We start from the raw sequence: 13,979 nt of genomic DNA on the forward strand, positions 1-13,979 counted from the left end.
AATATAAAAATCATTTTGGGCATTCCTAAAACGGAAATTGGGATAGATTAGATTTCTGCTGTAAAATAATTTTGGATAAAATCTAGAAAACTATGTTTTAAAATTATCTTAACACCAAATCTGAGAGACTATGGCAGGAGCAGCACACAGAAACGTAAGCCAAGAGCCTAGAAGCACAGACAGAGCAGAATGACGGAGCTGCCGGAGACAACTAGGACCCCAGCCACTGTGCCGGGGCGCTAGATGTCCAGTGCAGTGCTCAAAATAACCCGTAAACCTCAGCTGCCCAGGAGCCAGGTAACTTACTAGAATGCTGGGAGTTATAGTTCTTAAAAAATAACAAAGCCGAGCCTGGAGATGGCTCAGTGGTTAAAGGCACCAGCTTCTCTTCCAGAAAGAGGACCCAGGTTCAACTCCTGACACCTACATGGTAGCTCATAGCTGTCTGTAACTCCAGTTCCAGGGGATCTGGCACCCTCACACAGACATACATGAAGGCAAAACACCAATGCACATAAAATAAAATTTTAAAAATTAAAATAAAACAACAAAGCCTCATAAGAAAGTACTGAAGCCTATTGGCTTGTCCTTATGAGCCCCTGAAAACACATCGCTCCAGACCATTCCATCTGGGAAATTCCATAGAATGGTCCTGACCAAAGGCCATCTCTTGGCCAGTATTTAGTATTTAGTAAAGTTTGCTTTAGATTTGGCCCAAATGCTAAAGCTGGTTTTTCTGACGAATCTCAATGTTAACAGCTTTCCAGATACTCCTGGAAACAAAAAATGGTCCTGAGTCTGTTGCCTGGAGATTCCAAGATATCATTATCAAGTGAATTGGTAGGACAGGAGGAGGGGAGATGGGGTCTCACAGTACAGCACAGACTGGCCTAGAAGTCACTATGTAGCACAGGATGACTTATACAATATGGCAAGTCTCATGTGTCATCTTCCCAAGGACTGGGACTGTAATATGTGACACCATGCTTGGCTGAATTTGTCTATTTTTTATTGATATAGTGTTTTACTATGCTGCCTGGATTGGGTTGGAAGTCATGGTGTCAAACAATACTCCTGCCTCTGCTTCTCAGATAGCCAGGTGATGCCAACCTACACAGCTCACATTAGTTAACGCAAATCTTCTCAGCTCAAAGCTCCATTTGAGTTAGTAACCAAAAATCCACGCTGAAGCTGCACATCAGGAAAGAAGCACGAACTCACACTCACTCGGAGCACTATGGGACTTAAATCCTGGTACTATCAAATGTTAGGTATGAAATAACTATTTATTGTTGGTTAAAAATATGAAAGATGAAATAAGAAATAAAGCAGAAAGACAGCATCCAAGATATTCTCACACACTTGAAAGCAGAAATAGAACTTTTGAAAAAGAGAGTATAAGATTGTTAAAAGTAAGATCTCAAAGGAAAATCCAATACAGCAGAAGAGAAAATTATTAAACTAGAAGTCTCATCTTGAGGAAGACAACAAAATGAAGCAAAAAAGAAGGCGAACATCAAACAGGAGTCATAAAGATGCTGGGAGGAAAAGAAGTTCCAACAGTCATTTAACCAAAATGAGAGGAACTAATAGACTAAGTAGGAGACAGTATTTAGAACACTGATAGGGCATTTTCAGGGATGATAAGTGACAGGGACCTGGAGATACAAGAAATGCACAATTAAAAACAAGGCACACACACACACACACACACAAAAGGCACACCACCAAAGATAACTATGGAGTAAGTTAAGACATCTACTAAAGTTCAGCAAACAAAAGACTTAGCAGATGTCTTAAACATTGGCAATAAAAGCTGAACAGCACAAGGAGACTGTGTTTACAAGGCCACCTGGAAGTAATTGCCAGCAGAGAGCTGGAAGGGTGTGAATCAGACATTCCAAAAACCAAAACCAGGAGACTCAGGAAAGAGCACCCTGAGGAAGGCAAAGATGACAAGATGGACGGCACGGGTGGGGGAGGAAAAGTGGAAGGCATGGTATAGGCACAGTTTTATACTGTCCTAAAATAGCAGGTCTATTTTTTATAGTGACACAATTATATAAATTTTGGCAAAAGCACCTAAGTTCAGAAAGAGCATTAGTGGCCCTGTGAGGGTTATATTATTCTGGAAAAAATTTGAGATGTTTGAAATGCTGACTGAGCTTTTTAAGCTGCCAAGAATGCACAGAACACTTTTAGGATGGTTATCAGAAGAGAAAGTCAGCACATGAAGAGAAAAGGGAAATGGAACACAGACAACAACTTCAATCCAAAGCAGTGACAATGGGCCACATGGGAGCAAAATGCTCCACTAAATGTTCTATTCCAATAAACAAAACATAAGCAGACTGTGTCCGTCATGTAAGCAAAGAATGAAAGAAGGCAATGCAGCACTCAGAGACACTGCAGCAGACAGAGGCAGGAGCATCTCAAGTTCTGGGCAGCCTGGGCTACATAGCAAGACCCTAGACACAAAAGGAGGTGTGGCCAGAAGAAGGGACAGAAAGAGAAAGACCGAAGGTTCTGTCTACACTGAAACTGTGAGTTCTGCTCTCTAAAAGAAAGATGCTCAAGCTCATGACTCACCAAGAAAAGTGAGTATTAAGAGGGCAATGAGACACCACAGGTGAACTTTAATAGACTGTTTTAACAGCAGAACTTGTTTTAACAATAAAAGGCAACTCATTATAATTATATACAGCAATCTCATAACACACCCAAGCAAATAAGGCAAGCTGTAAAAATGTTACATGCAATATATACTTTTGGTGTGGAGAGGGGGGTGTTGATTTGGGTTTTTTTCGACACTGTCCTGGAACTCACTCTGTAGACCAGGCTGGCCTTGACTCACAGAGATTTACCTGCCTCTGCTGGGATTAAAGGTGTGTGCCACCATCACCACCCAGCTATAATATAGTATTCTTATGAAGCCTGAAAACAAACAACACTTAGCAATACTGTCTTAATGTGTAAAGTAATTATGTATATAGTAATTATATTAGGCATAATGTTTATAGCTAGATTGGCAATTAACAGTGACATGAAGACATTATTTAGGTCATGCAGCTAGCTTTTATCTTCTAGGTTGTAGCGGTACATTTTTCTTTTCTTTTTTTTTTTTTTAAGATTTATTTATTTATTATTATGTTTACAGTGCTCTGGCTGCATATACACTTACATGCCAGAAGAGGGCATCAGATCACATTATAGATGGTTGTGAGCCACCATGTGGTTGCTGGGACTTGAACTCAGGACCTTTGGAAGTGCAGAGCAGTCAGTGCTCTTAACCTCTGAGCCATCTCTCCAGCCCGATTTTTCTTCAAATATCTCTTGATGCCAAAGAATCTGATTTTCTGCTGGACCTTGCAGCCAAGTTAATAATATTGCTCAAAATCATTTGAGACTGTGTCCTTGGCCTGATGTCCTACTGTGTGGTCAGCCTGCCTTTAAGGTTTAACCTGCCTTTAAGAGAACAATGTGACACACCTTACCGTGTCTTGGATTTCCCATGCAAGCTTACGCGCATGGCTTTAATCTTAAATTATGCACTCTTCCAAGCCCTGACCCAGAAGAGTGTATGTGCACACGTGTATGCTGGGGTAATCACTGCTCACTTGCTAAAAGCAGACAACAGGTTGGCAGAACCTTAAGACAAACAACCACCATAAAGGCCGGAAGCAGCATGAGGCGGTCTGTAGTTTAAAGGCTCTCCTGGGTCAGCTGGGATCAGTAAAGTAAGTTCTTCCCCTTGTGAGGCTCTGCTAAAGATTCTGGAAAGTAGCCTGACTCACTTTCCATGCTGTCTCTGCTGTTTAATAAATCCAGAACAAAGCCCTTTGTAAGGGGCAGGCACAGACACGCAGAAGCACCACCTACAGACAACAGGCACAGGTACCCACAATGGACACGTTACAGGTAGGCCAGCAACCACAAACTACAAACAGAAGTGCAAGGAAGGTAGTGGAGGATTGAAATTTGAGCTCACTCAGTCAAGTTCATCCAAGGAGAAATTGCCTTGCTTCCATTCCTTAATGTGGCATTGACATAGTTTGGTGCCTTCTGAGTTATCGTTATGGCGTTACCCAAGGCACTTCATAAAGGTCTCGATTCCACCTCATTGGCCCTAGGGCAGCAATGGCACAAAGACTGCCCAACCACAAAGAAGAAGACATATTTGCTAAGTATAATCTTCTAAGTTAGAGACTCCAATGGAAAGTAACCCTGGATGAAAGAGATCTGGCCCTAGATGACACCCCTGAGCCTTCCTGGAATCTTTCAAAATCCTGGGGTTTCTTTAACTCAGGAGGTTATTTCCTGTATGTGCCCTTTGTCTTCCTGCCAAGCCAAGTGGCTTGCCTCCTCTTAGAGAGGAGCTGGCCTCTCCAACTCTCTTCCTGACCCTCCACAAAACACAATGGCCTCTCTGTGGCCAACTTTTCCTTGAGATACCACAGAAGCCTGCGCATTCCCTCTCCACCACCAGAGTTGGACACTTGATCTCAAAACAAAGCAGGAAGAACAGGAAACTTCAGGTCCGCAGACCCGTGGATTCTTTGAGAAAGGGTGAGATGCATTTTCACTTACCTGCGCTGACTCTTATAAGGCCCCTGCTATGCTCCAACTGCACCCTGCTTGAAAGATCACAGCCCCTTCAGCCACTGAAGCTTTGCCTAGAATAACAACAGTAGGAAATGAGAAAGAAGTGAACCATAGGAACCAAAGTGTCCACTGGGGAAAGAAACTCATTTAATCAGTTGAAATCTTCCCCAGGAAAAGGAGCAGGGACCACCCAAGCTCAGGGAGATCTCCAGCTCAGCCTGAGCCCTTTTCCATCTATGTAGAGAAACTGTTCTATTTCACAAAGGGTACTGGCATGTGCTTCCTCACTGGAGCCTCGCAATCTTGACAATACTTCTATTTCTGAGAATATTCTTTTTAAATGCAGCAGAACTGAAGCTCACAATGGTTAGAAAACTTTCCCTCAAATTACTCAGCTAAGAAGTATCAAAGAAGAGACAAGAGGGTCTGGCATACCCCTCAGCTGGCAGAGTGCCTGCCTAGCGTACCCAAAGCCTTGGGTTCAACTGCCCTGCACCCTGAGACCCCTGAGTCCCAGCAGTTGGGGGGTGGAATCAATACTGTTTCTTCTTGCATTGAATCTGCTGATCTACATTTTCAGCCAACAGGTGCAGAAACACCTTTCTCTGCAAAGTGACCAAGACACAGAGCTTACTTAGAAAAGCAATTACAGCAGAAAATGCAGAGGCCAGTCAGCCAGTGTCTTTCCACATAGCCTTCTGTGCCCTGTAATCATAGTCAGCATTGCTCAAATTATTTTCTTTTTTCTTTCTTTCTTTTTTCTTTCTTTCCTTTTTAGACAGGGGTTTCTCTGTGTCATAGCCCTGGCTCTTCTGGAACTCTCTTTGTAGTCCAGGCTGGCCTCGAACTCACAGAGATCCACCTGCCTCTGCCTCCCTCGTTGTTGGGATTACAGGCATGTGCCACCACGCCTGGCAGTTTGCTGAACTTCTTATATCTTTTTAATTTGACAGAAAAGTTGCCCCCGCCCCCGCAAAAAAAAAATAACAGGACAAAAAAATGCTCATGCAGTCCCTACCTGGATTCATTTCCTGACATTTACCAGTGTCCCTGAGCCTTACTTCTCTCTTCTACACACACATTGAGCACTGTTGTCTTGAGCCATATGACGATCAGCCTCATACATCATGGCTCGTTTTCTTTAAAAAACTTCAGAATTCATAGGGATACTCTGATATAATCAAGATGCAGTCATCAACCTTGGGACCACTGACAATGATGTTTTAGTCCATTCCATATTCAGTTATACTAATAATGATTTTTTTAAATAACATTTGTTCAACCTCAGAATCCAGCCAGGGCTAGATAAGGCATTTCACTATTTCTTCCTCCCCTCTCCTCTCCTCTCTCCTCCCTTTCTCTCTCTCTCTCTCTCTCTCTCTCTCTCTCTCTCTCTCTCTCTCTCTCTCTCTCTCTCTCCCTCTCCCTCTCTCCCCCCCCCAAGTTTCTCTGTGTAGCCTTGGCTTGCCTCATAGATCAGGGTGGCCTCAAACTCACAGAGCTCCACCTGCCTCTGTCTCCCAAGGGCTGGAATTACATGCATGCGCCACTGAGCTCAGCTTTCACTCCTATTTCTGTTTAACCCAAAACACACATAGCACTCACTTGTCTTCACAACACCTTGAAAAGAATATAGCTCCCTTTTAAAATTAATGGAACATTTTCTTTTTCGAGGGTCTGACCTTTCCTCCAGTGATTCTGGATGAATCGGAATGGCTCATGTTTGCTCAGCCACAAAATTCCCTGATACTCTGTGAACATCACATCTGAAGGTACAAAGTCTATCCTGAGCCTAAAGTCATACCCGCTTTACTCAGTAAAAAGAAGTCTCTACATTCCTCCTTGAAACTACCACTTCATTTAGGGAAAAACATTTCAAGACCATCCAAATATCTTGTCCTACCTCAAAATCCCCCGTTCCACACCTGCATAATCTCAACGTTTGGCAAACTGAGGCAGGGGGATCATGAGTTCAAAGCCAGCCTGGGATACACAGTAAGCCCCTACCTAAGATAAAGGGGGTAAGGGGAAGGAGAGAGGGGGAGGGGAAAGAGGAGACATGGTAGTGGAGAAGAAATTTCCCCAGGTGTCCATGATGTCTGCCTGCTACATGTGCTTTATATCATGACTCCAATGCTACTCACACATTTCCTTCTATTCACTCCAGAATTCTGCATCATTTGTTCACCTAGTAAAGTAGTTAGCTTGGTACAAACACACTTGTGACATATCCCTACTGTGTTCCTGTACTTTACATGGGTAACCAGACTTGCCCCTTCTAGCTGCCTACTATGTGGTTTTGACATATTTATTTTTCCTTATTTTTATTTCTTTACTTTCTCAAATTAAAAAACATTTGGGACTTATCCTCCATCTGTCCTGTCTCTCCTCTAGATGAGGTCATTTCTGCAAAGAGTCCTGGACTTTGTTCAGGGAATGACAGAGAGCGGTGTCCATCCCCAGTGGTTTCCAGTCAGTCTGTTTTATTGTTGATCTTCATTCTCAACATGACCCACATGCTCCTTGCCATCATAAACTAGACAGTCTGAGGGGGCTGTGAAATTACTGGTACACCTCACCAGCTGTTACTCAAGGCTCTACATTTCGTTAAGATGGATCCACTTCAATTATACTCCTATCACGATCGAGTCTTCCTCTGTGGGCTTGTCCTTAATCCTGGAGATGGGGCCAACCCATTTTGTTGACAGCATGGCTAAGGTGCTCAAAACTGCAAGCCCTCAGTATCACAACCCACTGCATTCATCTTTCTGTACAATGTCTGGAGGCCACTGCTCTCTGCAACACATGATCATCTGGGGGAGCCCAACCCTTTTTCTATCATCTTGCTGTGTAAATCTCAGTCTCAGCAACCCTGAGCTACAGATCTGCCCTCTCTATGCTAATGAGAAGACAGGCTCTCCCTGGGCTGGTCACATCTTCATTGGCAGAAAATGGGCACAGGCAAACACCAGGACAGGACAGAGGGCCCTCAAATGACCGTCTTCTTGTGAGTCAGTCTTGGCTGCCTGTTGCCCACTGCCAGTGGCCTCATGAATGGAGAGCCTGTACTTAGTGTGGAAATGTAAGATCAGCTCTAGCTGCCTCTCACTTTGTCTTCATGCCTCCAGCATTAGGCAAGGCTGTACTGGGAATGGTGAAGGATCAAACCCGGTCGCCCATTTTAATAAGGTCTGTAAGCATTCCAAAAAAAGGTCGCTTTCTGGCACTCTCTTAGCTGTGCACCTGTTCGCTTGTTCTGTCAAACCACAGTATCTAAAACACTCTCGAGGACCTAAGCAATTCCAGATGAGATGACAAAGAAATGCCTCTCCTCATTCTAGAAAGCAAACACTCACTCCATGGCTGTCCACCACCCCAACACAGCTGTATTTCCGTAATTCTTCCTCCAAGTATCACAGCGAAGCTCTCCAGCCAAAGCCAACAAAGTCGGTTGCTATGGTTGGTTGATATTTCCTGTTTACATGCGCACACTTGGGAGTGAGGACTTTTCATGTGTATTATTTTCTGATGCATTTTCATTTTTTTAAAAAGCTCTTTATCATGTATCTCTACAGAAAATTAGCAAGTAATCAAGGGAAAAAAGGGGGGGGGGGATGGCGACCCCGGACAGAAAGTTAACTGGAAGAAAATCAGAAGAAAAAAATACTTTCATCACATGCTGTAAGGACAGAGAGAGTCACAGCAATGGCTGCCTGCACTACTGTCTCCGCAGGCTTGTCTCCGAGTGAAAAGCTGACCCTACAGCCCATCTAGCTCCTGCACAGGCATCCTGGGCTTTCTTTGGTTTTGCTTTAAATGGCCAAGAACATGAAGACCAAGTGTGACAGGCCTCGGCCATCTTCCTCGGCCCCAGCCCGCTCCACTTTCTAGGACTCCTCAGAAAACCTTCTTATAGGTCCCTCTGAATCCCCAGTGCGCTTGTTTCCATGAGTCAGCACGGATCCAGCAGCACACAGATTCTTCTGGGGGTTCCCATTTCTGAGGAATTGAATGGGGGGGGTCACTTAGGCTGACGGACCCCACTTGCTCTTCCCATCACCTCAGGCATCATCTCTTGAGAAAAACTTTTAGCCTCTTTGGCGAAGCATCCTTCTTTCCCTTTGTCCTCTTGGCTAACTTGCCAGGGCATGACAACCCCTGGGAAATTATTTTGTGATCACTGTCTAAGGCTGGATTGGTGCTCTCCCAGCACCTGGCCGCCTTTATAATAAATAAAGTCAGAACTGTAATGTTCACTTTCACTGTGCTAAGCATGGATGAGCACTCTGTCTCCAAAAGTCCTTTCAAGCGGATGCTATTACCCTCAGCTCATTCCACAAATGAGTACACGGGCAAGGAGATGCAACAGCAGCCCACTGTCACAGCCAAGAAGTGGCAGAGCCCTGAGAGAATACACCTTTGACTAGAAAGTATGAAAAGTGCAGCTTCAGTACAAGGACTTTCTCCAAAATGACGATCTTAAACTAAGTAACATGTAGGTATGTCCCCATCACTGTGGGGAGTAGAGAAAGCCCTGAGTAAGTGATGCTGATGTGGTCCAACCATGTCAGCGGCTCCAACCTCTCAGCCACATGGCAAATGGCAAAGCACCCCCAAATTCCAGGGTGGGGCTCAAAGGGATGACACGGCCTTCCTCTAGTACAGATATGAATGTTGATAGTGTGTGCAAAAGATGTCCACCATGGCTTCCCCACCTGTATTTGTGTCTAGACATTGCCCCTACCGAGATTAGCTAACCTTGCCTCGGGGGTCCAGGTGTAAACCATAAACCCTGCTTCCTTTCTTGTTTTCTGTACTCAGTAACGCCTTCTCTGTGTTTAGCTGTACGCAATCACCTGGCCCTTCTGTTTCAACTGTATATAATGAACACATTGAGCTCCCGGGATGCCAGTTTCTCCCGCAGTGAGCCCAGGCCACATGACCCTGGCTTTTTCTGTATGTTCCCATGTTTGTTTTTTCCTCATTCCCTTGCTATTACCATCTCCGGAGCCTGATACAATACAATTATTGTGTTACTTACCAACATGTAAAACTTGAAAGTTGATATTTCAGTAGAATATGCAATTCTGACTTATCGGAGTCTTAACAATAATAGAAAACAACCAACAGCTGAAACTGTTTAAACTACAGGCCACTCCATTAGGGGAAGCCCAGCTCTGATAATACTACAGAAATCTCCCTGCTTCAAAGCACAAAGTCTTCCCAAGAGTAATAAACATAAAATGTACAAAGTCTGAAATGGTGAATTCAAGGACCAATTCAATATTAACCAAAAGTACTTGGTCGTTACCTATTATCCAGCAAGCACTTAATGAATATTAGTTATTGGTACTGACAATTTTAATTTATTCTTATCAACTTAAAGCTATTCTATCTCAGATTCTATTGAAGACAAGAGACAGGAAGGCAAATATAACTTCAAGATGAAAAAAGAACTGGCCATGTGTTCAACCACACACTAGTGCATATCCATCCACTGTCACAACAGATTTCACAAAACATCCACCAAATACTCAGCACTAGGGTGAGGAAAGTGAGACCGAGAGCAACACAGAGAGCCATGATTAGAGAATATTATTCCTGTCTCTTGTGGTGTTTGAATAAGAAAGGCCTCCATAGGCACATATGAACGATTAGTCCCCCACTTGGTGGAACTGTTTGGGAAGAACTGGAGGGTCTGAGCTTGTTGGAGGAAGTGTGTCACTGGGCGTGGGGTTTGAACTTCAAAACCCACACCATTCTCTCCCACCTCACCTGCCCTCTGCCTCCTGCTTGTAGCTCAGATGTAACCTCTCAGCTACTACTCCAGTGCCATGCCTGCCTGCTTGGTGCCATGCTCCCCAGCCATGCTCCTGGATCGGAAGACCGTGGTTACCCAAGGCAATGCAGAACAGAAAGAAGAATGTTGGAAATATCATATCTGATTTTAAATCCTATTACAGAGTCACCGAAACTAAACAAGCACAATGCTGGCACAAAAGCAGACAGAGAGATAATAGAAGTAGATAGGAATCCATGCAGCCATCTGATTTTTGTCAAAGATTCCAAAAATATTCTCTAGAGAAAGACAACTTCTTCAGTAAATGCTGCTGTTAAAACTAGATGTCTACATGTGAAAGAATGAAACTAAATCCTCATCTCCCACCCTTACAAAAATAAACACATAAATAAAGGCCTTAACATATGAACTGGAATTCATGATGTCAAAGTAAAAACACTTTAAGATTTGGATAGACATAAGGCAGCGATTGTCAATCTGTGGCTCACAACCCCTTTGGGGCTAGAACAACCCTTTCACAAGGGTCACCTAAGGCCATTGGAAGACACAGATATTAAATTAAAGAAGAGATCCTGAGTTTGGAAGGGAGAGGATACAAGGAGTTGGAGAAGGGAGAGTCTAGAGTGATGTAAATAAAGTATTCATGTATGAACTTCTAAAACAATGAAATGTGTAATTAAAACTGCACTGAGAGTCAATCTCACCCCCATCAGGATGGCAGTCATTAGGAAAATAGTAGCAAATTCTAGTGAGGATGCACACAAAACTCTTTGCACACTGCTGGTGGGAATGTAAACTTATTTAGCCATTATGCAATTAGGTACAGAGACTGCTCAAAAAAAAAAAAAAATTAAATACAGATCCTCCAATGATTCAGCACTACCACTGCTGGCTGTTTACTTGAAGGACCTTCAGCCCATGTACCTCAGAGAAACTTGCACATCTGTGTATATTATGGTGCTTTTCACAACTGCTAAATTACAGAACCAAGCTAAGTATCCAACAACCGAGGGATGGATTGAAAACACTATGGGCAGATACACAAGGGGATTATTTTCCACCATAAAGAAGAATGGAGTTACGCCATTTGCAGAAAAATGGATGCAACTGGAAAGCATCATAGCACATGAATTTTACATGAATTAAGCCAGTTTCAGAAAGACAGATATATTTTCTTGTTTCTACATTTTATGTTGTCACAAACAAATTGTGTCTAAATATATAAAATTAATGTAAAAGTGAAATTGCCCAGGGAAATAAAGACGAGAAATGGAAGGAAAGAAAGGCTGAGAAAGGAGAGTGGGGATAGGAGGGATAAGCTCAATGTACAACAGCACACACTGAATGAAAACAGCTGTACACTTTTGCTGTTCTGGTTGTTTTTTAAGGAACATGGACTTTGAAGTTAGACATATCTGGGTTTGACAAGCAGATCCTTGTACTAAAGATGCTCTGTGGGAGGTTATAAACTGGATGAGAGAATGAGATCTAGTAGCTTAAACTAAATATTGAGTAAAATAAGAATCCATATATAAACATGTATACATACACATACATACATATATACACACATGTATAAATACACACATACACATGTGTGCATATGCATACACATAATATATAAACACACATATACATACATGTATACACACATATAAATACACACATACACATATCTGTATATAGATACACGTACATATATAAACCCACATATACACACACACATAAATACACACATACACATGTGTGTATATATATGCATACATATATAAACACCCACATATACACACATATATAAATACACATATATACATGCACATACATATATATACACATATATAAATACACACAGATTGCTAGTATTCTGCTTCCAGACTTATTCTAAGCCATACAGAAAAAAACAGCAAGTAGAAAGGATTATTCTGATACAAGTGAAATTTACTGGATTTGAATAAAAGGTAGACATGTTAAGATACCAAAAGAATGGGACATTAAGACAAAAAAAAAAAAAACCCAAGATGCTGGAGAATGAGAAAGAGCGTCATGTTGAGTGGTGTACAAAGGCCTACTCTGTCCCTCCTGCTGTGACAAGAACTTCACAGATGGTATTCAGTCTTCACAACCACTCAGGTTTCATCAGATGACCCACTTTGCAGAGGAAGAGCCTAAGCTTCTCGAGGCATAAGTGACTAGCTCCAGCTTATGCTACCAACAAGCTGTAGAGACTGATATTGAAAACTGGAGAACTTACTGGTGAGGCCATCAGGGACAAAGCCACTGGGGACACCCTTGCTCCAGTCAAACTCCCTGGGCCACATTCAGACTCATCCACTTCTATACTCTCATGACATGTGCTGGACTCTGAGTCCCAGTCACCTAGAAGTCATGAGACACAGCCCACTGAAGCGGCCTCCTACTCAGGAGCCTGTTCTGAAAGGCACAGCATCCTTAGCACAAGGGACCACATCAACAACTGCAACTTGTTCACCGGTCTAGGTAGCCTCATGGAAAATGGCAAGGACAAAGTTCACTCTGTACAGTCTAAGATGCTAATTTCTGCTAATACTTCCAAGATACACAAGGAGCCCACATGTGCATCACTGCTGGGTCCTTAGATACGCTGACTGCCAGCTTTCCACAGACCCGTGGTCCCCCCGCGCCCAAGCACGCAACAGAATGCCTGAGAAGAGGTGTATGGAGGACAAGCTGAACGTACATTAGTCATAGCTGTCAGGGACACTCAGCCCTAACTCCCCTTCGAAATGCAATAGTCACTGAAAAGTAGGGTCACAGGAAGTCAGCTTTTCTGAATTATTATTATTTAACTTTTTATTACTGTGTGTGTGTATGATACATGTGTGTGGAGGTCAAATGGCAACTCTGTGGAGTCAGTTCTCTCCTTGTACCTTATATGGGGTCTAGGACCTGAATTCAGTTCCCCAGGCTTGTGTCGCAGGAGCCCTTACCCACTATCTAATCAGCCCCTACTATTTTTTTTTTCTTCTTCTTTTTTTTATTAACTTTATGTGCACTGGTGTTCTGCCTGCATGTATGTCTGTGTGAGGGTGTCAGATCCCCTAGAAATGGAATTACAGACAGTTATGAGGGGCCACATGAGTGCCGGGAATTGAACCTGAGTCCTTTGGAAGAGCAGCCAGTGCTCCTAACCACTGAGCCGTCTCTCCAGCTCCTCCCACCCCCATTATTATTTTTAAATGAGTTCGCTTTATACTCGAGGGTAAAAATGCCTCCCTATTCAAAATATTTGCCAATACTATAAAATACCTACAGGCCAAAAATGTCTGCTAATTTACTATTTCAGATAGATGAATCATATGTGTAAAAACAACTTACTAGCATTGTGCTTGTGTTAAAGGCACAGAGAAGATTAAGTCTGGGCCAGCTAGTTTACTGGAGACAGAACATAAACAGATACTTACAATAACATACAATTAGTGCTTTTGGCATTGTGGAAGTGAATGGGGAGAGTGTGGGGGAGGGGATGACAAGCCTTGCTTAAGCTTCCACCACATGTAGTGAGGAAGGAGGGCTTCTCCCCTGATGACCTTTGCAATTC

The 13,979-nt window shown here is 43.0% G+C and overlaps 1 long non-coding RNA gene across 2 annotated transcripts in view; it reads right to left on the reverse strand.

Annotated features, from left to right (window-relative positions):
- Positions 1-13,979, reverse strand: part of LOC127189488 (uncharacterized) — a 167,677-nt gene that overhangs the window by 66,158 nt on the left and 87,540 nt on the right. For both annotated transcript variants that reach the window (XR_007830656.1, XR_007830655.1), the window contains exon 3: positions 4,588-4,673. This is a non-coding gene — a long non-coding RNA (uncharacterized LOC127189488). The remainder of the gene's footprint in view (positions 1-4,587; positions 4,674-13,979) is intronic.

This window comes from Acomys russatus, chromosome 5 (assembly GCF_903995435.1).
Source record: "Acomys russatus chromosome 5, mAcoRus1.1, whole genome shotgun sequence".
Classification (NCBI taxonomy): Eukaryota; Metazoa; Chordata; class Mammalia; order Rodentia; family Muridae; genus Acomys; species Acomys russatus.